Genomic DNA, 25577 nt, shown 5'->3' with positions numbered 1-25577 from the left:
GTGTTCTAGTTCTATCAGCTGGTGAGTCCATAGTGTTCTAGTTCTATCAGCTGGTGAGTCCATAGCGTTCTAGTTCTATCAGCTGGTGAGTCCATAGTGTTCTAGTTCTATCAGCTGGTGAGTCCATAGCGTTCTAGTTCTATCAGCTGGTGAGTCCATAGTGTTCTAGTTCTATCAGCTGGTGAGTCCATAGCGTTCTAGTTCTATCAGCTGGTGAGTCCATAGTGTTCTATCAGCTGGTGAGTCCATAGTGTTCTAGTTCTATCAGCTGGTGAGTCCATAGTGTTCTAGTTCTATCAGCTGGTGAGTCCATAGTGTTCTAGTTCTATCAGCTGGTGAGTCCATAGTGTTCTAGTTCTATCAGCTGGTGAGTCCATAGTGTTCTATCAGCTGGTGAGTCCATAGTGTTCTAGTTCTATCAGCTGGTGAGTCCATAGTGTTCTATCAGCTGGTGAGTCCATAGCATTCTAGTTCTATCAGAAAGTCTCTGTTGTACGGTGCACATGAGGTGGTGAAGTTACACTAGTATGTTATTCACTACAATATGTATGAAATCAGATATCTTCTAATGGCTTTCTGCCAGAAGTCAAACAGCTCTGGATGTGTTTTCTGTACAGCTGACAGTTTTTTTTCCTTGTGCTTCCTACTAGAGTATTTCATTCTCCTCTGGTCTTCTCCCCTCTGCTCTGTGTACACATGCTGCTCTTCCTTCAGAAAAGCATGCATCACAACTTTATTCATTTGCACAATTTCTCTCCTTCACTTTCGGTTGCAAATGTCCACACTCATTGAAAATGACATTCGGTAGCAACTACCCATGCTTGTATAACTTGGAGCTGGATGTGCCCGTCTTTGTAATTAGTTTGTTAGTTTTCCTTAGCATTTAGCTAACAGCGTCTATATGATTTCGTTGTTAGTTTGTGCTAATTCTGTTAGCATTCTGGTAATAGAGGCCCAATAGGCTTTTCTTGCGTTTTTTAGAACCCCCTCGTGTACTATGCCAGTAATATCATAAATATAACGGACCACTGCTGACCGGGGGGAATGGACCACTGCTGACCGGGGGGGGGGGGGAAGGTGGAACGGACCACTGCTGACCGGGGGGGGGGGGGGGGGTTGAACGGACCACTGCTGACCGGGGGGGGAAGGTGGAACGGACCACTGCTGACCGGGGATGAAGGTGGAACGGACCACTGCTGACCGGGGGTGAAGGTGGAACGGACCACTGCTGACCAGGGGGGGGAAGGTGGAACGGACCACTGCTGACCAGGGGGGGGGAAGGTGGAACGGACCACTGCTGACCGGGGGGGGAAGGTGGAACGGACCACTGCTGACCGGGGATGAAGGTGGAACGGACCACTGCTGACCGGGGGTGAAGGTGGAACGGACCACTGCTGACCAGGGGGGGGGAAGGTGGAACGGACCACTGCTGACCGGGGATGAAGGTGGAACGGACCACTGCTGACCGGGGGTGAAGGTGGAACGGACCACTGCTGACCAGGGGGGGGAAGGTGGAACGGACCACTGCTGACCGGGGATGAAGGTGGAACGGACCACTGCTGACCGGGGGTGAAGGTGGAACGGACCACTGCTGACCGGGGGTGAAGGTGGAACGGACCACTGCTGACCGGGGGGGGAAGGTGGGAACGGACCACTGCTGACCGGGGGGGGAAGGTGGGAACGGACCACTGCTGACCGGGGGGGGAAGGTGGAACGGACCACTGCTGACCGGGGGGGAAGGTGGAACGGACCACTGCTGATCGGGGGGGGGAAGGTGGAACGGACCACTGCTGACCGGGGGGGAAGGTGGAACGGACCACTGCTGACCGGGGGGGAAGGTGGAACGGACCACTGCTGATCGGGGGGGGAAGGTGGAACGGACCACTGCTGACCGGGGCGACATAAAAGGGGTTTACTTGGCAGTAAACTGTGTGGCATCTAGCTATTATCTTTAAGTCTATAACACATCTTTGGGTTTCCCATCTCCACAGACAAAATGGGCAAATAGTGAGAGGTGCAATACTGATATAACCATACTGTGCTAAAGCTGCAATATGTAAATTTGTCATTCTCACTGAAAGCATGTCTAAGAAGTTGTATATCTGTTCTATGTTCACTATTTCTATGCTTCCCGTGCAGAGACGTTTTGTTTTTGCTTTTTTAACTTTCAGTTTTGTACACCAGCTTCAAACAGCTGAAAATACTATATTTTTGGTTATGGAAAATATATTTCACAGCAGGTTTAGATTGTACAATGAATCTCTACACTATACATGCTTGTTCTGTCACATAAACTGAAATTAGGCACTATTACAATTTTTGCAATCAGGTAATGGCGGAGCGATTTCTGCGTAGTTCATCTTTACAACAAGAAATAACATATTTCTGTTTTGTGTTCCATGTTTTTAAAAGATGATCAGGTGCATTCCAAAGTAATAAAAAAGGCTTCAGCTTGTCTTCCCTGGTGAACAACGACACACAGCCTTGGGTCTGTGTGGTATTAACATGGCCGCTTCAAGAATATTCAGATGGGCGTGCACTATCAATCTGTTAAGATGCATGTTTTTTGAGCGTTTGTGGCGTGTCGTTCGGATCTTAGACACACATCACAGACCCTTGTCTAGCATAGTTGTAATGTGACGTGGGTGCAGAGGAAAACGCTAGCTGGAAGAGATAAACCTGACGTTAGCTAGCGGGGTGGGGGATGGAGGGATGAGAGGAGGGGGGAGAGGAGAGGAGGGGTGGGGGTGGAGGGATGAGATGAGGGGTGGGGATGAGGAGGGGTGGGGGATGAGAGGAGGGGTGGGGGATGGAGGGATGAGAGGAGGAGGAGGGTGGGTGATGAGAGGAGGGGTGGGGGATGGAGGGATGAGAGGAGGGGTGGGGGATGGAGGGATGAGAGGATGGGTGGGGATGGAGGGATGAGAGGGGTGAGGGATGAGAGGAGGGATGGGGTGGAGGGATGAGAGGAGGGGTGGAGGAGGAGGGGTTAAGGATGGAGGGGTGGAGAATGGAGGGATGAGGGGTGGGGTGGAGGATGGAGGGATGAGAGGGGTGTGGGTGGAGGGATGAGAGGAGGGGTGTGGGTGGAGGGATGAGATGAGGGGTGGAGGATGGAGGGATGAGATGAGGGGTGGAGGATGGAGGGATGAGAGGAGGGGTGGGGGATGGAGGGATGAGAGGAGGGGAGGAGGATGGAGGGATGAGAGGAGGGGTGGGGGATGGAGGGATGAGAGGAGGGGAGGAGGATGGAGGGAGGGGAGGAGGATGGAGGGATGAGAGGAGGGATGGAGGATGGGAGGAGGGGTGGGGGTAGAGGGATGGAGGGATGAGAGGAGGGATGGAGGATGGGAGGAGGGGTGGGGGTAGAGGGATGGAGGATGGAGGGATGAGAGGAGGGATGGAGGATGGGAGGAGGGGTGGGGGTAGAGGGATGGAGGATGGAGGGATGAGAGGAGGGATGGAGGATGGGAGGAGGGGAATACGTGAGCACACATCATCAGCAGGAGGAGGAGGAGGAGGAGGCGGCAGCATCAGGGGACACAGAATCCAGTGAAAGCTAATTACCAAACTCATTAAATAACCTAGCCAGGCTTTGAACAGCTACAACATTTGAGAACCCCAAATGGCACCCTATTCCCTATATAGTGCACTATTTTAGACCAGAGCCCTATTCCCTATATAGTGCACTACTTTAGATCAGGGCCCTATTCCTTGTATAGTGCTCTACTTTAGACCAGAGCCCTATTCCCTATATAGTGCACTACTTTTGACCAGAGGCCTATTTTGAGCCGTATGGGTCCTGATCAAAAGTAGTGCACTAAATAGGGAATAGGGTGCCATTCATGGCTCAACCCCACACAGTAACACCAACTAGAAGTATCACTACATCACTGTGTTCAGGACTGGTATCCAATTTGTAAGTCGCTCTGGATAAGAGCGTCTGCTAAATGATGTAAATGTATCTATATCCTATGATGTTCACCACTCACACTTTCCTTTAAATGGCTGGAGAGGTGTCTGTCACATTCTCTCTTATAGACAGGGAGGAGAGGAGGGTGTAGACCGGGAGGAGAGGAGGGTGTAGACCGGGAGGAGAGGAGGAGAGGAGGGTGTAGACCGGGAGGAGAGGAGGGTGTAGACCGGGAGGAGAGGAGGGTGTAGACCGGGAGGAGAGGAGGGTGTAGAACGGGAGGAGAGGAGGGTGTAGAACGGGAGGAGAGGAGGGTGTAGACCGGGAGGAGAGGAGGGTGAAGACCGGGAGGAGAGGAGCTGCTGAGGGGATAGGAGGAGAGCAGGAGGAGAGGAGAGCAGGAGGAGAGGAGCAGAGCTGGCTGAGGGGAGAGGAGGACAGCAGGAGGAGAGGAGCTGGGGAGAGGTTATGAGGAGATGTGCTGCTGAGGGGAGAGGAGAGAAGAGCAGGAGAAGAGGAGAAGAGCAGGAGAAGAGGAGAGGAGCTGCTGAGAGGAGAGGAGAGTAGGAGGAGAGGAGCTGCTGAGGGTTAGGAGGAGAGGCGAGCAGGAGGAGAGGAGAGGAGCTGCTGAGGGTTAGGAGGAGAGCAGGAGGAGAGGAGAGGTGCTGCTGAGGGGATAGAAACGAGAGGAGGAGCTGCTGAGGGGAGAGGGGGAATTAGCTAGCGGGCACAGTGTGTTATGACCCGGGTCCACTACAGGAGAGATCACTACAGGAGAGATCACTACAGGGAGATCACTACAGGGAGATCACTACAGGGAGATCACTACAGGGAGATCACTACAGGGAGATCACTACAGGGAGATCACTACAGGGGAGATCACTACAGGGAGATCACTACAGGGAGATCACTACAGGGAGATCACTACAGGGAGATGGGACAGGAAGAGACAGGTAGTTAGTTATATTGGGAGCAGGAGAGGTGAGGCTTTAAGAAGGCAGGAAATGGCTGTGTTTGGTGCCGCATGGCCGCTCGTTCTGTTGACTAACCTTGACGGCATTCACCTCCTCTCCTAGCTCTCCTCCCGTGTCTGAACACTTCCTGTGTCTGAACACTTCCTGAACACTTCCTCCCTCAGACCAGACCAGGGGCCTAATAACACCTGACACAACCAACCAACCAAGAACACTGCTGGGAGGGAAAAACAAAGACAAAACAACAGAAGAAAACATGAATGAATGAAAATTGAATTTAAATACATCCTATGAGATAGACTATATAAAGCCCCTGCTGCTATCAGCCATGAACTCTACTGCCCTTATAAAGCCCCTGCTGCTATCAGCCATGAACTCTACTACCCTTAAAGCCCCTGCTGCTATCAGCCATGAACTCTACTGCCCTTATAAAGCCCCTGCTGCTCTCTGCTATGAACTCTACTGCCCTTATAAAGCCCCTGCTGCTATCAGCCATGAACTCTACTGCCCTTATAAAGCCCCTGCTGCTCTCTGCTATAAACTCTACTGCCCTTATAAAGCCCCTGCTGCTATCAGCCATGAACTCTACTGCCCTTATAAAGCCCCTGCTGCTATCAGCCATGAACTCTACTGCCCTTATAAAGCCCCTGCTTCTCTCTGCTATGAACTCTACTGCCCTTATAAAGCCCCTGCTGCTCTCTGCTATGAACTGTACTGCCCTTATAAAGCCCCTGCTGCTCTCTGCTATGAACTCTACTGCCCTTATAAAGCCCCTACTGCTCTCTGCTATGAACTCTACTGCCCTTATAAAGCCCCTGCTTCTCTCTGCTATGAACTCTACTGCCCTTATAAAGCCCCTGCTGCTCTCTGCTATGAACTCTACTGCCCTTATAAAGCCCCTGCTGCTATCAGCCATGAACTCTACTGCCCTTATAAAGCCCCTGCTGCTATCAGCCATGAACTCTACTGCCCTTATAAAGCCCCTGCTGCTCTCTGCCATGAACTCTACTGCCCTTATAAAGCCCCTGCTGCTCTCTGCCATGAACTCTACTGCCCTTATAAAGCCCCTGCTTCTCTCTGCTATGAACTCTACTGCCCTTATAAAGCCCCTGCTTCTCTCTGCTATTAACTCTACTGCACTTATAAAGCCCCTGCTTCTCTCAGCCATGAACTCTACTGCCCTTATAAAGCCCCTGCTTCTCTCTGCTATGAACTCTACTGCCCTTATAAAGCCCCTGCTGCTATCAGCCATGAACTCTACTGCCCTTATAAAGCCCCTGCTTCTCTCTGCTATGAACTCTACTGCCCTTATAAAGCCCCTGCTGCTCTCTGCTATGAACTCTACTGCCCTTATAAAGCCCCTGCTGCTCTCTGCTATGAACGCTAATGCCCTTATAAAGCCCCTGCTTCTCTCTGCTATGAACTCTACTGCCCTTATAAAGCCCCTGCTGCTCTCTGCTATGAACTCTACTGCCCTTATAAAGCCCCTGCTGCTATCAGCCATGAACTCTACTGCCCTTATAAAGCCCCTGCTGCTATCAGCCATGAACTCTACTGCCCTTATAAAGCCCCTGCTGCTCTCTGCCATGAACTCTACTGCCCTTATAAAGTCCCTGCTGCTCTCTGCCATGAACTCTACTGCCCTTATAAAGCCCCTGCTTCTCTCTGCTATGAACTCTACTGCCCTTATAAAGCCCCTGCTTCTCTCAGCCATGAACTCTACTGCCCTTATAAAGCCCCTGCTTCTCTCTGCTATGAACTCTACTGCCCTTATAAAGCCCCTGCTTCTCTCTGCTATGAACTCTACTGCCCTTATAAAGCCCCTGCTTCTCTCAGCCATGAACTCTACTGCCCTTATAAAGCCCCTGCTGCTATCAGCCATGAACTCTACTGCCCTTATAAAGCCCCTGCTGCTATCAGCCATGAACTCTACTGCCCTTACCTTGCTTTAAGAATAGCCGAGCACCAAGCTAACAACTTTAAACAGTAAGGATTTCTAGGACTACTGACCTATTAGCCTATATACACCATTACAACATTGAAGGTATTTCCTCATTGCTGTGCCAGTTCTACAAAGAGTCAGATGCAATGAGTAGTAGTGGGCAACATGCCAGGTTTTTAAAGTGGTTTAGTAGCAGCAACAGACTACAGAAGAACACGACAACAACAGCCCATTACAGAGTGAATCTGATACCTTACACACTGAGCTTCTGACCACGTTTCCATCTAGGGAGGGAGGGATGTATATCAACGTTAAAAACAAAATGGTAGACCGGTCCCAGATCATTGTAGGGAGTTGGTTTAAACAGCACTTCAACAGATATTTGACCAGGCTAACAAAATGGTCACACTACCAAAGATGGTGGATAAATAATTCTATCCTCCTGACATAATTATAGCCTCCTGATTCCTGCTTACAAGCAAAAATTAAAGCAGGAAGCACCAGTGACTAGATCAATAAAAAAAAAGTGGTCAGATGAAGCAGATGCTAAGCTACAGGACTGTTTTGCTAACACAGACTGGAATATGTTCAGGGATTCTTCCGATGGCATTGAGGAGTACACCACATCAGTCATTAGCTTCATCAATAAGTGTAATGATGACGTTGTCCCCAGTGACTGTACGTACATACCCTAACCAGAAGCCATGGATTACAGGTAACATCTGCACTGAGCTAAAAGCTAGAACTGCCGTTTTCAAGGAGCGGGACTCTAACCCGGAAGCTTATAAGAAATCCCGCTATCCCGCTATGACGAACCATCAAACAGTCAAAGCGTAAATACAGGACGAAGATCGAATCATACTACACCTGCTCTGACACTTGTTGGATGTGACAGGGCTTGCTAAACCATTACAGACTACAAAAGGGAAGCACAGCCGAGAGCTGCCCAGTGACACGAGCCTTCCAGACGAGCTAAACTACTTCTATGCTCGCTTTGAGGCAAATAACACTGAAACATGCATGAGAGCACCAGCTGTCTGTATGATAACGCTCTCTACAGCAGATGTGAGTAAGACCTTTAAACAGCTCAACATTTACAAGGCCGCAGGGCCAGATGGATTAGCAGGACGTGCATGCTCTGTCCTCACTGACATTTTCAACCTGTCCCTGTCCGAGTCTAATACCAACATGTTTTAAGCAGACCATCATAGTGCCTGTGACCAAGAACACCAAGGTAACCTGCCTAAATGACTACCGACCTGTAGCACTCACGTCTGTAGCCATGAAGTGCTTGAAAGGCTGGTCATGGCTCACAAAACCATTATCCCAGAAACCCTAAACCCACTCCAATTTGCATACCGCCCGAACAGATCCATAGATGATGCAATCTCTATTGCACTCCACACTTCCTCTTCCCACCTGGACAAAAGGAACACTTATGTGAGAATGCTCTTCATTGATTAAGGCTCAGCGTTCCAACACCATAGTGCCCTCAAAGCTCATCAATAAGCTAAGTACCCTGGGACTAAACACCTCCCTCTGCAACTGGATCCTGGACTTCCTGACGGGCTGCCCCCAGGTGGTGAGGGTAGGTAACAACACATCTGCCACGCTGATCCTCAACAAGGGGGCCCCTCAGGGGTGCGTGCTCAGTCCCCTCCTGTACTCCCTGTTCACTCATGACTGCACGGCCAGGCACGACTCCAACACCATCATTAAGTTGCCGATGTCATAACAGTGGTAGGCCTGATCACCGACAACAAGATAAGATTAAAAAAAAGGCTTATGTATGGTGGTCTATGAGAGAGTGTCGAATTACGAGAAGCTTATTTAATCGAATAGAAGTTTCGTAACGTTTACGCTGTTGCAAATGTACTGATATAAGAGGATACGCGTATCTGCCCTCTCATTGGCTACAATGGTCCCACATGATCTCGACCTGCCTTCAATCATTGAGGACATGCATTTCCATTGTTAAGAGTGATCACTCGAATATCTTGTTAATTATAGTCATCTTTGACTAGACCTCACCTGCACCCCTAATCAGTGTGGCGATCTAGGACTGGAAGTATGACCGTGTTTTGTTAGTTACTAGTTTATTGTCCTTTTAAAATGATTTCTATAACCCAAGGATGCCTTGATGTCTCTGTTAGCTTTAGCCATACCTTACCATCCTATCAAACCTGATGTACAGTATCTAACGGTTTTCTTTTATGCCTCGTCTTAACACAGACCTCTTTCTGTTTATACCATAGTAAAACCATCCACGGCTGCCCTTACTTCATATCAACACAAAGGAAACCTCATCCCCAAAATGGCCGCCTGCCGTCATCACTGCTGCCCTTACTTCATATCAACCCCAAAAGAAACCGCATCCCAAAAATGACTCACGGTCATCATCACGGCAGCATATTTAGAACTCAAAAACATAAAACACCGACAAATACCATCAAAAAATTAGAAATATATTGCAATATATTTGGGACATATCGCCCAGACCTATCCACGCGCTGCCCTTAGTTCATATCAATCCAGAGGAAACCGCATCCCCAAAATGGCCGCCTGTCGTCATCACCGCTGCCCTTACTTTCTATCAACCCAAAGGAAACCGCATCCCTAAAATGGCCGCCTGCCGTCATCACTACTGCCCTTACTTTGTATCAACCCAAAGGAAAGTGATTACCAGGTGATTAGTGTGCGTTATGAGGCAGATTCATTAACCTTTGAGAAACCGAGTGTGGCTTCTGTGTGCTCTGTGCTTAGCCAAGCATAGCCTGTCTCTACCTCCACGGGAAAGAGAGGGATAGAGAGAGGGGGAGGGCAACAGAGAGCGAGAGGTGGGGGGGAGGCGAGAGAGAGAGAGTGTATGAGAAAGAGAGAGAAAGGTGGGAGGGGAGAGAGAAAACTGCAGTGTGTGAGACAAGAGAGAGTGCTGCTGAGGCTCCCATTAGGTAAGCACATTGAGCCGTCAGCCTGGAACATTTATCAACAGAGTCGCCATCCTTCCCTCTCAGCCCCACTCTCACTTCCCTCTAAGCTCCTCTCTTTCCGTCTCCCTCGCTCTCTCTCTCTCTCACTCCATTTCAGGTCTACCTTGCACTCTCTCTCTCTCTCTCTCTCTCTCTCCTCCAGCCCAAATTGTCAGCATCAGCAGTAGCTCAGCCCTTCTTCCCTCCCAAACCCAGCCTCAACACTGGGCAACTGCTACAACAGAAAGCACATTTGGTCTCTCTCTCTTTTTGTGGGATCTCTCTCTCTCTCTGTGGGATCTCTCTCTCTCTGTGGGATCTCTCTCTCTCTCTCAAGGGTTTTATGTCAGTCTGGGCTGGGTCAGACCGTTAGGTTTATAGTCAGGGGAAAAGGAGAGAGGAAGCACGACATCACATGGGGAAAGATTGCGCTAACTTGCAAACACAACAACTTTGGGAGTACAGACCCCCAGAAATCTGGCAGCTGCCCTCAAGTCGAAAATGCACATTCAGAGGAGAATAATTGTTGTGTCATTATTTTTTTTAAATGGTCATTATTAAGACAATAGAAACGTGACAAAGTGTGTAAATGATTACACAGTGCAGGAAATGAAGTTGATTAAAATGCGGGAAGTGAATGCTGGAATTAAACAATTCATGCAAATTAACAAATGCTGTGTGCATTAAGGAAATAGAAGCCTGGCTCAAATAGAAGCCTGTCTCTAATAAGCATCTGTTGTGTTCAGTGATTTAAGCAAATAAACACCCAAGCTATTCATTTGTTATGGTAATTAGGCTGTACATGTGAGTGTGTGTGTGTGTGTGTGTGTGTGTGTGTGTGTGTGTGTGTGTGTGTGTGTGTCTCTTCGCAGTCTCCGCTGTTCCATAAGGTATATTTTTATACATTTTTTAAATCTGATTTTACAGCTTGCATGAATTACTTCAAATCAAATTGTATTAGTCACATGCGCCGAATACAACACGTGTAGACCTTACAGTGAAATGCTTCCTTACGAGCCCCTAACCAACAATGCAGATAAAAAAATACGGATAAGAATGTGAAATAAAAGTAACAAGTAATTAAAGAGCAGCAGTAAAATAACAATAGCGAGACTATATACAGGGGGGTACCGGTACAGAGTCAATGTGGAGACTTTATACAGGGGGGTACCGGTACAGAGTCAATGTGTATACATGTAGGTAGAGGTATTAAAGTGAATATTAGGGTTGAAACATTCCATGGGAACTTAAGCCCGGGTATTTGGGGAATTTTGCATAAATTCATCCAAAAAGTTAGCTTATAACAGTGAACCTTTTTTTGTGGGATACACAAAGCAATTCTAGGTCTTGTGGCATATTTTGGTTAAACTATCCCCAATTCAATGGAATTGCAACCCTCTGCATGCGCAGTGCATTCTGCCATCACATGTACAGCTGATTCTCAAGATCTTGCACACTAATGAGATGCTATTGAGCCCACACTACTACACTGTCTGAGCCAAGGACTACATGCTTTCTGGTAAGTTTTGATTACAATACTGGGTGGGGTGAATATATTTTATATGACATGCATGATTTTTTGTTAACTAGTAAATAGTAGCCTACAGCAAAGTGTGTTTAAATCATTTTTAACTTGTTAACCATTTCTGCTAGTTAGTTTTTGCTACCATGTGGGTTTTAGCTTGTTTGAGCCTGCTAACTGAGTGTTAATTCACCTGTTTCCATACATGTTTGATTTTAAAACATTTATCTTACAAAGGAGTTGTTTAATCTAACTGCTTAACTATTTATCTGTACATGGAATTGTATGTGTTTTTTTCTAATCTTTCCAGGAAAATGGCACGATCTGATGTGTGGAGACATTTCACTGCAGCTAATGTAGAAGGAAAAGCTGTGTACATTTGCAAATACTGTGCCAAATCATATGTGGAGAATGCAACAAAGATGCAGAATCATCTGGCCAAGTGCATAAAGTTCCCTCAGCGCTCACAACAAGCAACCTCTGACAAATGTCCCTCTACTTCTATTAAAAGGTAAAACATTATGAATCAGACACCTTATCGATAGCAACAGCTCATGGTCCTCCTGGAATCAGAATTTCTTTTGACTCAATGGAGGAACGTAGTCAGAGAAATGCTGATGAATGTCTTGCTCGAGCTGCGTATGCAACTGGTTCACCTCGGATGCTTACAGGCAATGGGTATTTGGAAGAGATTTCTGAATGTTCTTCGCCCAGCATACACCCCTCCAACCAGACATGCTTTATCTACTCATTTGCTGGATGCAGAGTTCAAGTGAAGGTCAAGCAAATCATAGAGAAAGCAGACTGTATTGCAATCATCCCTGATTGGTGGTCGAATGTTCGTGGGCAAGGAATAATTAACTACATCATCTCCACGCCTCAACCAGTATTCTACAAGAGCACAGACACAAGGGACAACAGACACACCGGTCTCTACACTGCAGATGAGCTGAAGGCAGTCATCAATGACCTTGGACCACAGAAGGTATTTGTACTGGTGACAGACAATGCTGTGAACATGAAGGCTGCTTGGTCTAAAGTGGAGGAGTCCTAACCTCACATCTGTGCTGCTCATGCATTGAATCTGCTCCTCAAGGACATCATGACACTGAAAACAATGTATACACTCTACAAGAGAGCCAAGGAAATGGTTAGGTATGTGACGGGTCATCAAGTTATAGCAGCAATCTACCTCACCAAGCAAAGTGAGAAGAATAAGAGCACCACATTGAAGCTGCCCAGCAACACCTGTTGGGGTGGTGTTGTCATCATGTTTGACAGTCTCCTGGAGGGGAAGGAGTCTCTCCAAGAAATGGCCATATCGCAGTCTGCAGATATGGACAGCCCCATCAAGAGGATCCTCCTGGAGGATGTATTTTGGGAGAGAGTGGTAAGCAGCCTTAAACTCCTGAAACCTATAGCAGTAGCCATTGCACGGATTGAGGGAGACAATGCCATCCTGTCTGATGTTCAGACTCTGCTTGCAGATGTAAGAGAAGAAATCCGGACTGCCCTGCCACTTCACTGTTGCTCCAAGCAGAGGAAACTGTAGTTCTGAAATGCATCAAAAAGCGTGAAGACTTCTGCCTGAAGCCCATACACACCGCAGCGTTGGACCCCAAGTATGCTGGCAAGAGCATCCTGTCTGGTGCAGAGATCAACAAGGCCTATGGTGTCATCCCTACTGTGTCTCGCTGCCTGGATGAGGGCGAGGTTCTTGGCAGTCTGGCGTACACTTCCAAGCAAGGGCTTTGGGATGGAGATGCAATATGGCAGTCGTGCCAACACATCTCATCAGCCACCTGGTGGAAGGGACTTTGTTGATCTGAGGCTCTTTCCCCTGTTGCCTCCATCATCCTCCAAATCCCACCAACATCAGCCACCTCAGAGCACAACTGGTCCTTGTTTGGGAACACACACACCAAAGCACGCAACAGGCTGACCAATACAAGGGTTCCCATGGAAAGTTTCCACCTCTGAATATTCCCCAAAATGTGCAACCCTTGTGACTATGCATAAATGATAACAACAGAGTAGCAACGGTGTTAAGGGGGGGGGGGGGGGCAATGCAAATAGTCTCCTACTTGATATGGAATATAGTTCCATGTATTCATGGCTCTATGTCGTACTGTGCGCCTCCCAGTCAGCAGCATACCACCCTCCATCCCACTGCTGGATTGCCTCTAAAGCTAAGCAGGGTTGTTCCTGTTTGGTCCCTGGATGGGAGATCAGATGCTGATGGAAGTGGTGTTGGAGGGCCAGTAAAATGGACTAAAATAAAATATCCCATTGCCCCAGGGCAGTGAATGGGGACACTGCCCTGTGTTGGGTGCTGTCTTTCAGATGGGATGTTAAAACGGGTGTCCTGACTCTCTGTGGTCACTAAAGATCCCATGGTGCTTATCGTAAGAGTAGGGGTGTTAACCCCGGTGTTCTGGCTAAATTCCCAATCTGACCCTCATACCATCACAGTCACCTAATCATCCCCAGCTTCCAATTGGCTCATTCATCCTCTCCCCTGTAACTGTTCCCCAGGTCGTTGCTGTAAATGAGAATGTGTTCTCAGTCAACTTACCTGGTAACATAAGGGTTAAATAATTAATAATAACAATTTTTCCAAAACTTTACTAAGTGTTGGTAACAGGCTGATTTGGTTGGCTGTTTAAGCCAGTAAAAGGGTGCTTTACTATTGTTAGGTAGAGTGACTTTTACTTCCCTCCAGGCCTGGGGGGGGGGGGTACACACTTTCTAGTAGGCTTGGATTGAAGAGATGGCTAATAGGAGTGGCTATATCGTCCTCTCTATCTCGTCCTCCTCTATCTCGTCCTCCTCTATCTCGTCCTCCTCTATATCGTCCTCCTCTATATCGTCCTCCTCTATATCGTCCTCCTCTATATCGTCCTCCTCTATATCGTCCTCCTCTATCCCGTCTAGTTGTCAGACCCCGGTTGTCATTGTTGATAGAAAACAATTGTTTGACCTCTTCCACACTCACATTATAGAATTCAAAATCACAACGCTTTGTCATAATTTGGTCAGTAATACATCAATGTGTAGGTTCAGAATGTGTTGTTGGCACGTCATGCCTAAATTTATCAATCTTGCCAATGAACAAAGTATTAAAATAGTTGGCAATATCGATGGGTTTTGTGATGAATGAGCCATCCGATTCAATGAATGATGTAGCCGAGTTTGAATGATGTAGCCGAGTTTGAATGATGTAGCCGAGTTTGAATGATGAAGCCGAGTTTGAATGATGAAGCCGTGTTTGAGGACACACAGAAGAAGTAATGACCCCTCTCCATCTTGTGTCCGTAGAGAAGAGGACAGCCTCAGCCCAGCCCCTTGGATAACAGCTCCTGTCTGTTATAAAAGCAGGAATCAGTCCTTTCTCAATCACCTCACAGCTATTTTAAGATTTCCTGACAGGAGTATGACTCAATGACTGACTGGCTGACCTCTCTACCCCATACCCAGGAAGAGACTGACTGACTGACCTCTCTACCCCATACCCAGGAAGAGACTGACTGGCTGACCTCTCTACCCCATACCCAGGAAGAGACTGACTGGCTGACCTCTCTACCACATACCCAGGAAGAGACTGACTGGCTGACCTCTCTACCCCATACCCAGGAAGAGACTGACTGGCTGACCTCTCTACCCCATACCCAGGAAGAGACTGACTGGCTGACCTCTCTACCACATACCCAGGAAGAGACTGACTGACTGACCTCTCTACACCATACCCAGGAAGAGACTGACTGGCTGACCTCTCTACACCATACCCAGGAAGAGACTGACTGGCTGACCTCTCTACACCATACCCAGGAAGAGACTGACTGGCTGACCTCTCTACACCATACCCAGGAAGAGACTGACTGACTGACCTCTCTACACCATACCCAGGAAGAGACTGACTGGCTGACCTCTCTACACCATACCCAGGAAGAGACTGACTGACTGACCTCTCTACCCCATACCCAGGAAGAGACTGACTGACTGACCTCTCTACCCCATACCCAGGAAGAGACTGACTGACTGACCTCTCTACCCCATACCCAGGAAGAGACTGACTGACTGACCTCTCTACCCCATACCCAGGAAGAGACTGACTGACTGACCTCTCTACCCCATACCCAGGAAGAGACTGACTGACTGACCTCTCTACCCCATACCCAGGAAGAGACTGACTGACTGACCTCTCTACCCCATACCCAGGAAGAGACTGACTGACTGACCTCTCTACCCCATACCCAGGAAGAGACTGACTGACTGACCTCTCTACCCCATACCCAGGAAGAGACTGACTGACTGACCTCTCTACCCCATACCCAGGAAGAGACTGACTGGCTGACCTCTCTACCCCATACCCAGGAAGAGACTGACTGACCTCTCTACCCCATACCCAGGAAGAGACTGACTGACTGACCTCTCTACCCCATACCCAGGAAGAGACTGACTGACTGACCTCTCTACACCATACCCAGGAAGAGACTGACTGACTGACCTCTCTACACCATACCCAGGAAGAGACTGACTGGCTGACCTCTCTACACCATACCCAGGAAGAGACTGACTGGCTGACCTCTCTACCCCATACCCAGGAAGAGACTGACTGACTGACCTCTCTACCCCATACCCAGGAAGAGACTGACTGGCTGACCTCTCTACCACATACCCAGGAAGAGACTGACTGACTGACCTCTCTACCACATACCCAGGAAGAGACTGACTGGCTGACCTCTCTACCACATACCCAGGAAGAGACTGACTGACTGACCTCTCTACCCCATACCCAGGAAGAGACTGACAGAACTCTCTGCCACATACATACCCATCAGGAAACTATGTACTTTGCATAGAAACAGAATTACATTCTATTTATCTATGGTACTCCCGCTGTCATTCAGAACATTCCATGCCTGGTTAGCTGCTCTGCCTTCACCTTAATGCTTGTTCACATAAGCCTTCATACATAACATACACATTACACACAGCCTCTTGTCCCTCCCTCCCTCCCTTCAGCAGGGTTATTTCTCCATAAGGCCACTGTGCCAGGCAGGTAGCCTCTCACGCTAGCAGCCATGCTAGGAGCTAGCTTAGCACTGTACCAGGCCAGGTAGCCTCTCACACTTGCAGCCATGCTAGGAGCTAGCTTAGCACTGAGCCAGGCCAGGTAGCTTCTCGTGCTAGCAGCCATGCTAGGAGCTAGCTTAGCACTGAGCCAGGCCAGGTAGCCTCTCGTGCTAGCAGCCATGCTAGGAGCTAGCTTAGCACTGAGCCAGGCCAGGTAGCCTCTCGTGCTAGCAGCCATGCTAGGAGCTAGCTTAGCACTGTGCCAGGCCAGGTAGCTTCTCGTGCTAGCAGCCATGCTAGGAGCTAGCTTAGCACTGAGCCAGGCCAGGTAGCCTCTCGTGCTAGCAGCCATGCTAGGAGCTAGCTTAGCACTGTGCCAGGCCAGGTAGCTTCTCGTGCTAGCAGCCATGCTAGGAGCTAGCTTAGCACTGAGCCAGGCCAGGTAACCTCTCATGCTAGTAGCCATGCTAGGAGCTCCCGCTGTCACTGTGTTAGTAGACCTCACGATACTTACATGCCGAGAGGATATGTATTGTGATTCTCATGATTCTATATGTATTGTGATTCTCATGATTCTATATGCATTGTGATACTCATGATTCTATATGCATTGTGATTCTATATGCATTGTGATACTCATGATTCTATATTAGTGTGATTCTCATGATTCTATATTAGTGTGATTCTCATGATTCTATATGCATTGTGATTCTATATGCATTGTGATTCTCATGATTCTATATGCATTGTGATTCTCATGATTCTATATGCATTGTGATTCTCATGATTCTATATTAGTGTGATTCTCATGATTCTATATTAGTGTGATTCTCATGATTCTATATTAGTGTGATTCTCATGATTCTATATTAGTGTGATTCTCATGATTCTATATTAGTGTGATTCTCATGATTCTATATTAGTGTGATTCTATGTATTGAAATGTCAATATGAAGACACCTGAATGCAGCAGCCAATATGTCCTCCGTTTTGTCAGGCCTCTCTCTCCTCCCCCTCCCCATCTCTTCTCCTCTCTCCTCCCCCTCCCCATCTCTTCTCCTCTCTCCTCCCCCTCCCCATCTCTTCTTCTCTGTCCGTCTCCTCTCTCTCCTCCCCATCTCTTCTTCTCTGTCCGTCTCCTCTCTCTTCCCCCTCCCCATCTCCTCTCCCTTGTCAGTCTCCTCTCTCTTCCCCCTCCCCATCTCTTCTCCTCCCCCTCCCCATCTCTTCTCCTCTCTCTTCCCCCTCCCCATCTCTTCTCCTCTCCCCTCCCCATCTCTTCTCCTCTCTCCTCCCCATCTCTTCTCCTCTCTCCTCCCCATCTCTTCTCCTCTCTCCTCCCCATCTCTTCTCCTCTCTCCTCCCCATCTCTTCTCCTCTCTCCTCCCCATCTCTTCTCCTCTCTCCTCCCCCTCCCCATCTCTTCTCCTCTCTCCTCCCCCTCCCCATCTCTTCTCCTCTCTCCTCCCCATCTCTTCTCCTCTCTCCTCCCCATCTCTTCTCCTCTCTCCTCCCCATCTCTTCTCCTCTCTCCTCCCCCTCCCCATCTCTTCTCCTCTCTCCTCCCCCTCCCCATCTCTTCTCCTCTCTCTTCCCCCTCCCCATCTCTTCTCCTCTCTCCTCCCCCTCCCCATCTCTTCTCCTCTCTCCTCCCCCTCCCCATCTCTTCTCCTCTCTCTTCCCCCTCCCCATCTCTTCTCCTCTCTTCCCCCTCCCCATCTCTTCTTCTCTGTCCGTCTCCTCTCTCTCCTCCCCCTCTCTTCTTCTCTGTCCGTCTCCTCTCTCTTCCCCCTCCCCATCTCCTCTCCCTTGTCAGTCTCCTCTCTCTCTTCCCCCTCCCCATCTTTTCTTCTCGGTCCGTCTCCTCTCTTTGTCCTCCCTCCTGATCTCTCCCCCTCTCCTCTTCCCCCGTCAGCTGACAGTGAGAGTGACACCACTGTAAATACAGAGGCTGTCTGGGCTCTGTGCTCCATCTCCCCCCTCTCTCTCCTCCCCTCTCTTCTCCTCCTATGTCAGCAGACAGTGAGAGTGATGCCACTGTAAATACAGAGGCTGTGGTGCATCCCAAATGGCACCATGGTCCCTATGTATTTCCCTACTTTTGACTAGGGCTAATAGAGGGAATAGGGTGCCATTTGGAACAACACCGAACTCTGGGCCCACTCCACTATGCTGTGTTTTATATGCCTGGCGTGACAGCTTCTGATGCTGTCCAGAATCAAACATACGGGTGTAGGAAAGCCTGTATTCCCTTTAATAATAAACTGCCAGACAGGGGGAGAGAGAGAGAGAGAGAGGTAGAGAGAGAGAGAGAGCGCAAGTAGAGAGAGAGAGAGAGCGCAAGGTAGAGAGAGAGAGAGAGAGCAAGGTAGAGAGAGGGGGAGAGAGAGCAAGGTAGAGAGAGGGGTAGAGAGAGGTAGAGAGAGGGAGAGAGAGAGCGCAAGGTAGAGAGAGAGAGAGAGAGCAAGGTAGAGAGCGAGGGGTAGAGAGAGGTAGAGAGAGGGAGAGAGAGAGGTATTAATAATGTTTGTCTTTTTGGAGTAAATTTTACCGTAAATAATTAAAGAATATATGTTTTTCTAAACACTGACCTTATATAGACAGGTGTGTGTCTTTCCAAATCATGTCCAATCATTTGAAATTACCACAGGTGGACTCCAATCAAGTTGTAGAAACATCTCAACGATGATCAATGGAAACAGGATGCACCTGAGCTCAATTTCGAGTCTCATAGCAAAGGGTCTGAATATTTATGTAAATAAAGTATTTGTTTATTTTTAATAAACATTTCAAAAAACTTGTTTTCGCTTTGTCATTATGGGGTATTGTGTGTAGATTGATGAGGAAATTGTTCTATTTAATCCATTTTAGAATAAGGCTGTAATGTAACAAAATGTGGAAAAGGGAAGGGGTCTGAATACTTCCTGAATGTACTGTACGTGTGTGTGAGAGAGAGAGTGAGAGATGAAACCGTGACCTCTCTCCAGCCAAAACAACAGCCTACTACAGCTGTGGCAGCCTACACTCAGAAGACGATTCCGGCTGACAGGTCCTCTGTGTGTGTGTGTGTGTGTGTGTGTGTGTGTGTGTGTGTGTGTGTGTTGCTGCTAACTGGATCGTCTACTATTGACAGCTGTGTGAGATCAGAACAAAGCAGCTCCCCCATGCCACACACACACACACACACACACACACACACACACACACACACACACACACACACACACACACACACACACACACACACCTTCCCCACTCCACCGTGCTGCAGGGGTGGGGGGGGGCAACAAGGGCAGGCCTCCTGAGAATTCTGTTGCTATGCACACTGTCACATGACATGAGTCACAGGGCCAGGTGAAGACAAGAGGACCAGACTAAATACTGCTTTTAGAAGATAACCAGCTTACTAAACACAATATTACAGTACTGTATTGTAAGAGGAGACAAGAGGACCAGACAAAATATTAGTGATATCGATAGTTACATATACAAATTATTTTAGATGATATTATATAAATCGATACTATGCTATATTGGCTTTATTGTGTTGCCTTAGACCGCTGTGCTTTTTTGTGTTGCCTTAGACCGCTGTGCTTTATTGTGTTGCCTTAGACCGCTGTGCTTTATTGTGTTGCCTTAGACCGCTGTGCTTTATTGTGTTGCCTTAGACCGCTGTGCTTTATTGTGTTGCCTTAGACCGCTGTGCTTTATTGTGTTGCCTTAGACCGCTGTGCTTTATTGTGTTGCCTTAGACCGCTGTGCTTTATTGTGTTGCCTTAGACCGCTGTGCTTTATTGTGTTGCCTTAGACCGCTGTGCTTTATTGTGTTGCCTTAGACCGCTGTGCTTTATTGTGTTGCCTTAGACCGCTGTGCTTTATTGTGTTGCCTTAGACCGCTGTGCTTTATTGTGTTGCCTTAGACCGCTGTGCTTTATTGTGTTGCCTTAGACCGCTGTGCTTTTTTGTGTTGCCTTAGACCGCTGTGCTTTATTGTGTTGCCTTAGACCGCTGTGCTTTATTGTGTTGCCTTAGACCGCTGTGCTTTATTGTGTTGCCTTAGACCGCTGTGCCACTCGGGAGAACAAGAAGATGGAGAACAAACTATAGGCTGAAAAATACCGGCGTTTTGGCACAGGTACAGCCGACTAGCGCTAGCTAACACTGCCTAGCCCTACTAAATACAGTATTATAAGAGGAGACATGAGGACTAGGCTACATACTGCTATTGGAAGACAGCCGTCCAGGCTACTAAATACAGTATTATAAGAGGAGACATGAGGACTAGGCTACATACTGCTATTGGAAGACAGCCGTCCAGGCTACTAAATACAGTATTATAAGAGGAGACATGAGGACTAGGCTACATACTGCTATTAGAAGACAGCCGTCCAGGCTACTAAATACAGTATTATAAGAGGAGACATGAGGACTAGGCTACATACAGCTATTAGAAGACAGCCGTCCAGGCTACTAAATACAGTATTATAAGAGGAGACATGAGGACTAGGCTACATACTGCTATTAGAAGACAGCCGTCCAGGCTACTAAATACAGTATTATAAGAGGAGACATGAGGACTAGGCTACATACTGCTATTGGAAGACAGCCGTCCAGGCTACTAAATACAGTATTATAAGAGGAGACATGAGGACTAGGCTACATACTGCTATTAGAAGACAGCCGTCCAGGCTACTAAATACAGTATTATAAGAGGAGACATGAGGACTAGGCTACATACAGCTATTAGAAGACAGCCGTCCAGGCTACTAAATACAGTATTATAAGAGGAGACATGAGGACTAGGCTACATACTGCTATTAGAAGACAGCCGTCCAGGCTACTAAATACAGTATTATAAGAGGAGACATGAGGACTAGGCTACATACTGCTATTAGAAGACAGCCGTCCAGGCTACTAACTAATAGAGTGCTGCTTCATAGACGTCTTCTATTAGAATATTAGCCTGGAATACAAACTGATAAACTCAGTATGACCCTTGTTTCAATTCACAACACCAGATTCCAGATAATACGTACACTATATACACACACACACAGTACACACACTATATATATATATATACACACACACACTATACACACACACACACTATACACACACACTACATACACCATACACACACACATTACATACACTAAATACACACACAGTACATACACACACAGTACATACACAGACAGTACACACAGTACATACACAGACAGTACACACAGACAGTACACACACACACAGTACATACACACACACACACAGTACACACACACACACACACAGTACACACACACACACACACAGAGTACACACACACACACAGAGTACACACACACACACACACACACAGAGTACACACACACACACACACGAGTACACACACACACACACACACACACACAGTACACACACACACACAGTACACACACACACACAGTACACACACAGTACACAGTACACAGTACACACACAGTAATTAATATATATATATCTGTATATCTCAGCAAAAAAAGAAACGTCCTCTCACTGTCAACTGTGTTTATTTTCAGCAAACTTAACATGTGTAAATATTTGTATGAACATAAGATTCAACAACTGAGACATAAACTGAATAAGTTCCACAGACATGTGACCAACAGAAATGGAATATTGTGTCCCTGAACAAAGGGGGGGTCAAAATCAAAAGTAACAGTCAGTATCTGGTGTGGCCACCAGCTGCATTAAGTACTGCAGTGCATCTCCTCCTCATGGACTGCACCAGATTTGCCCGTTCTTGCTGTGAGATGTTACCCCACTCTTCCACCAAGGCACCTGCAAGTTCCCGGACATTTCTGGGGGGAATGGCCCTAGCCCTCACCCTCCGATCCAACAGGTCCCAGACGTGCTCAATGGGATCGAGATCCGGGCTCTTCGCTGGCCATGGCAGAACACTGACATTCCTGTCTTGCAGGAAATCACACACAGAACGAGCAGTATTGCTGGTGGCATTGTCATGCTGGAGGGTCATGTCAGGATGAGCCTGCAGGAAGGGTACCACATGAGAGAGGATGTCTTCCCTGTGACGCACAGCGTTGAGATTACCTGCAATGACAACGAGCTCAGTCCGATGATGCTGTGACACACCGCCCCAGACCATAACGGACCCTCCACCTCCAAATCGATCCCGCTCCAGAGTACAGGCCTTGGTGTAACGCTCACTCCTTCAACAATAAAAGCGAATCCGGCCATCACCCCTGGTGAGACAAAACCGCGACTCGACAATGAAGAGCACTTTTTGCCTGTCCTGTCTGATCCAGCGATGGTGGGTTTGTGCCCATAGGCGACGTTGTTGCCGGTGATGTCTGGTGAGGACCTGCCTTACAACAGGCCTACAAGCCCTCAGTCCAGCCTCTCTCAGCCTATTGCAGACAGTCTGAGCACTGATGGAGGGATTGTGCATTCCTGGTGTAACTCGGGCAGTTGTTGTTGCCATCCTGTACCTGTCCCGCAGGTGTGATGTTCGGATGTACCGATCCTGTGCAGGTGTTGTTACACGTTGTCTGCCACTGCGAGGGCAATCAGCTGTCCATCCTGTCTCCCTGTAGCGCTGTCTTAGGCGTCTCACAGTACAGACATTGCAATTTATTGCCCTGGCCACATCTGCAGTCCTCATGCCTCCTTGCAGCATGCCTGGCATGTTCACGCAGATGAGCAGGGACCCTGGGCATCTTTATTCTGGTGTTTTTCCAGAGTCAGTAGAAAGGCCTCTTTAGTGTCCTAAGTTGTCATAACTGTGACCTTAATTGCCTACCATCTGTAAGCTGTTAGTGTCTTAACGACCTTTCCACAGGTGCATGTTCATTAATTGTTTATGGTTCATTGAACAAGCATTAGAAACAGTTATTTAGATTTTTACAAATTATCTTTGAAAGACAGGGTCCTGAACAAGGGACGTTTCTTTTTTTGCTGTGGGGATGTATGTATGTATGCTGCATGCTGCTGCTGCATGCTGCTGCTGCATGCTGCATGTATGTATGTATGTATGCTGATATATATACACATACACACACACACACACACACACGACGTACGTGCGTGTGTGTGTATATACATATATACACACACACACACGAGCGACGTGACAGAAATGTTGAAACACATAATATGGATTCCAGGCAATTAGAATATAGCCAGGCTAGTTGATACGACATGGCCAAACACAACAATTAGAATATAGCCAGGCTAGTTGATACGACATGGCCAAACACAACAATTAGAATATAGCCAGGCTAGTTGATACGACATGGCCAAACACAACAATTAGAATATAGCCAGGCTAGTTGATACAACATGGCCAAACACAACAATTAGAATATAGCCAGGCTAGTTGATACGACATGGCCAAACACAACAATTAGAATATAGCCAGGCTAGTTGATACGACATGGCCAAACACAACAATTAGAATATAGTCAGGCTAGTTGATACGACATGGCCAAACACAACAATTAGAATATAGCCAGGCTAGTTGAATGAATGACAATCATAATTCATTTAGCTGCACATGTCCACATCAAATGAACCACTTGTGTGGCTTAAATTCATCATTCATATTTAGTCTAATAAAGCTAGTGCCGTTTGAGGTCGGTTCGGTATGATTATTAAAAAAGAATCACCGTTTTTCGATTGAGATAAAAAAGATTAACATTAAATGCTCTGTGAAATAACATTGCAATTATTTTAGCGCTTTTTCATGGAAATTCCATAGCCCCAAAAAAAGTGAGCATTCCATTGTCTCCGTCAGGTCCACAATATGTAGACATCAATAGAACAATAGGAAATGACTATGAAATAGTAAAACATTTCAGTTGTGTATGTTACATAGTTAGATGTACAAGAAGAACCCCTTTTCTACCGTTATCCCCCATTCATATGCTGACCTCTAACCTTATGTTCTATTGTGTCCTGAGGACATCCCTGAGACAGACGGGCACACTGACAGACGGGGTAGAGAAAGCAAGAGGTGGAGTCAGCCAGCCAGCCAGCCAGCCAGCCAGCCAGCCAGCCAGCCAGCCAACCAGTCAGCCAGCCAGCCAGCCAGCCAGCCAGTCAGCCAGCCAGCCGTTATCTCTGTGCTCCTCATACTGTACAGTTTTTATTTATTTCTTCTTTATTTAACTAGGCAAGTCAGATAAAGAACAAATTCTTATTTACAATGACGGCCTAGGAACAGTGGGTTTACTGCCTTGTTCAGGGGCAGAACGACAGATTTTTACCTTGTCAGCTCGGGGGATTCGATCTAGCAACCTTTCGGTTCCTGTGTGTCGTCATCCTATTTAACTAGCCTTCCTATGTATGCTGCAGGACTGTCTGACTCAAGACTGTCTGACTCAATCATTTGACTACTTCTTCAGGAGTAGATCAGGCATCAATTCAAACTCTCTCTATCCCTCTCTCTCCTCGTGTTGTGTACAGTCCACTCTCATGTGGTCTGTGTCTATCTAACCTAAAGTAGTAGGTGTGTAAATGTGTATCGATCTCTGTCTGGGCCGGAAAGAACAGGCGCTATGGATTATGGGAATTGTAGTTAAATACGTTTCTAAACTGAATTAGGATGAATTCAGCCCAGTGTCCCCTGTAGTTCTTGACTTATCTTGTGAATGATTTGGTCGTTGGTCAAAGTTGTATAAATTAATGTATAAATGTATCGCTTAATATGATCTAATGCAGTAGGCTAAGTGTTAAAATTCTCTAAGAAAAAAATACTGAATATCTACCCTCTGCAGTAATACATTACATTAGAGAAAATGTTAGTTTTTTATCCTCTAAAGTCATCACACAATTTAAAGAAAATACTGAAGACAGGATCAAACCCATGTTAAAGACAATGGCTGTGGAGGGGGTCAGAGCTAGTAATGTGGGGGGGGTCAGAGCTAGTAATGTGGGGGGGTCAGAGATAGTAATGTGGGGGGGGTCAGAGCTAGTAATGTGGGGAGGGGTCAGAGCTAGTAATGTGGGGAGGGGTCAGAGCTAGTAATGTGGAGGGGTCAGAGCTAGTAATGTGGAGGGGTCAGAGCTAGTAATGTGGGAGGGGTCTGAGCTAGTAATGTGGGAGGGGTCTGAGCTAGTAATGTGGGGAGGGGTCAGAGCTAGTAATGTGGGGGGGGGTCAGAGCTAGTAATCTGGAGGG

The 25577-nt window shown here is 47.4% G+C and overlaps 1 protein-coding gene across 7 annotated transcripts in view; it reads right to left on the bottom strand.

Moving 5' to 3' along the window:
• The window catches only part of rerea (arginine-glutamic acid dipeptide (RE) repeats a), a 366496-nt gene that overhangs the window by 303415 nt on the left and 37504 nt on the right, over nt 1-25577 (bottom strand). For 5 of the 7 annotated variants that reach the window (XM_082962263.1, XM_082962261.1, XM_082962262.1 and 2 more), the window contains exon 2: nt 4963-5104. The exons of 1 other annotated variant lie outside the window; for it this stretch is intronic. The gene's annotated coding sequence lies outside the window, so the exon portion shown is untranslated. The remainder of the gene's footprint in view (nt 1-4962; nt 5105-25577) is intronic. One more of the 7 variants, XM_045696470.2, reaches the window with a different exon arrangement.

Source organism: Salmo salar, chromosome 15, assembly GCF_965601325.2.
Source record: "Salmo salar chromosome 15, fSalSal1, whole genome shotgun sequence".
NCBI lineage: Eukaryota > Metazoa > Chordata > Actinopteri > Salmoniformes > Salmonidae > Salmo > Salmo salar.
Note: the sequence above shows the minus strand (reverse complement) of the source record. Positions and strands in the feature narration are given on the sequence as shown.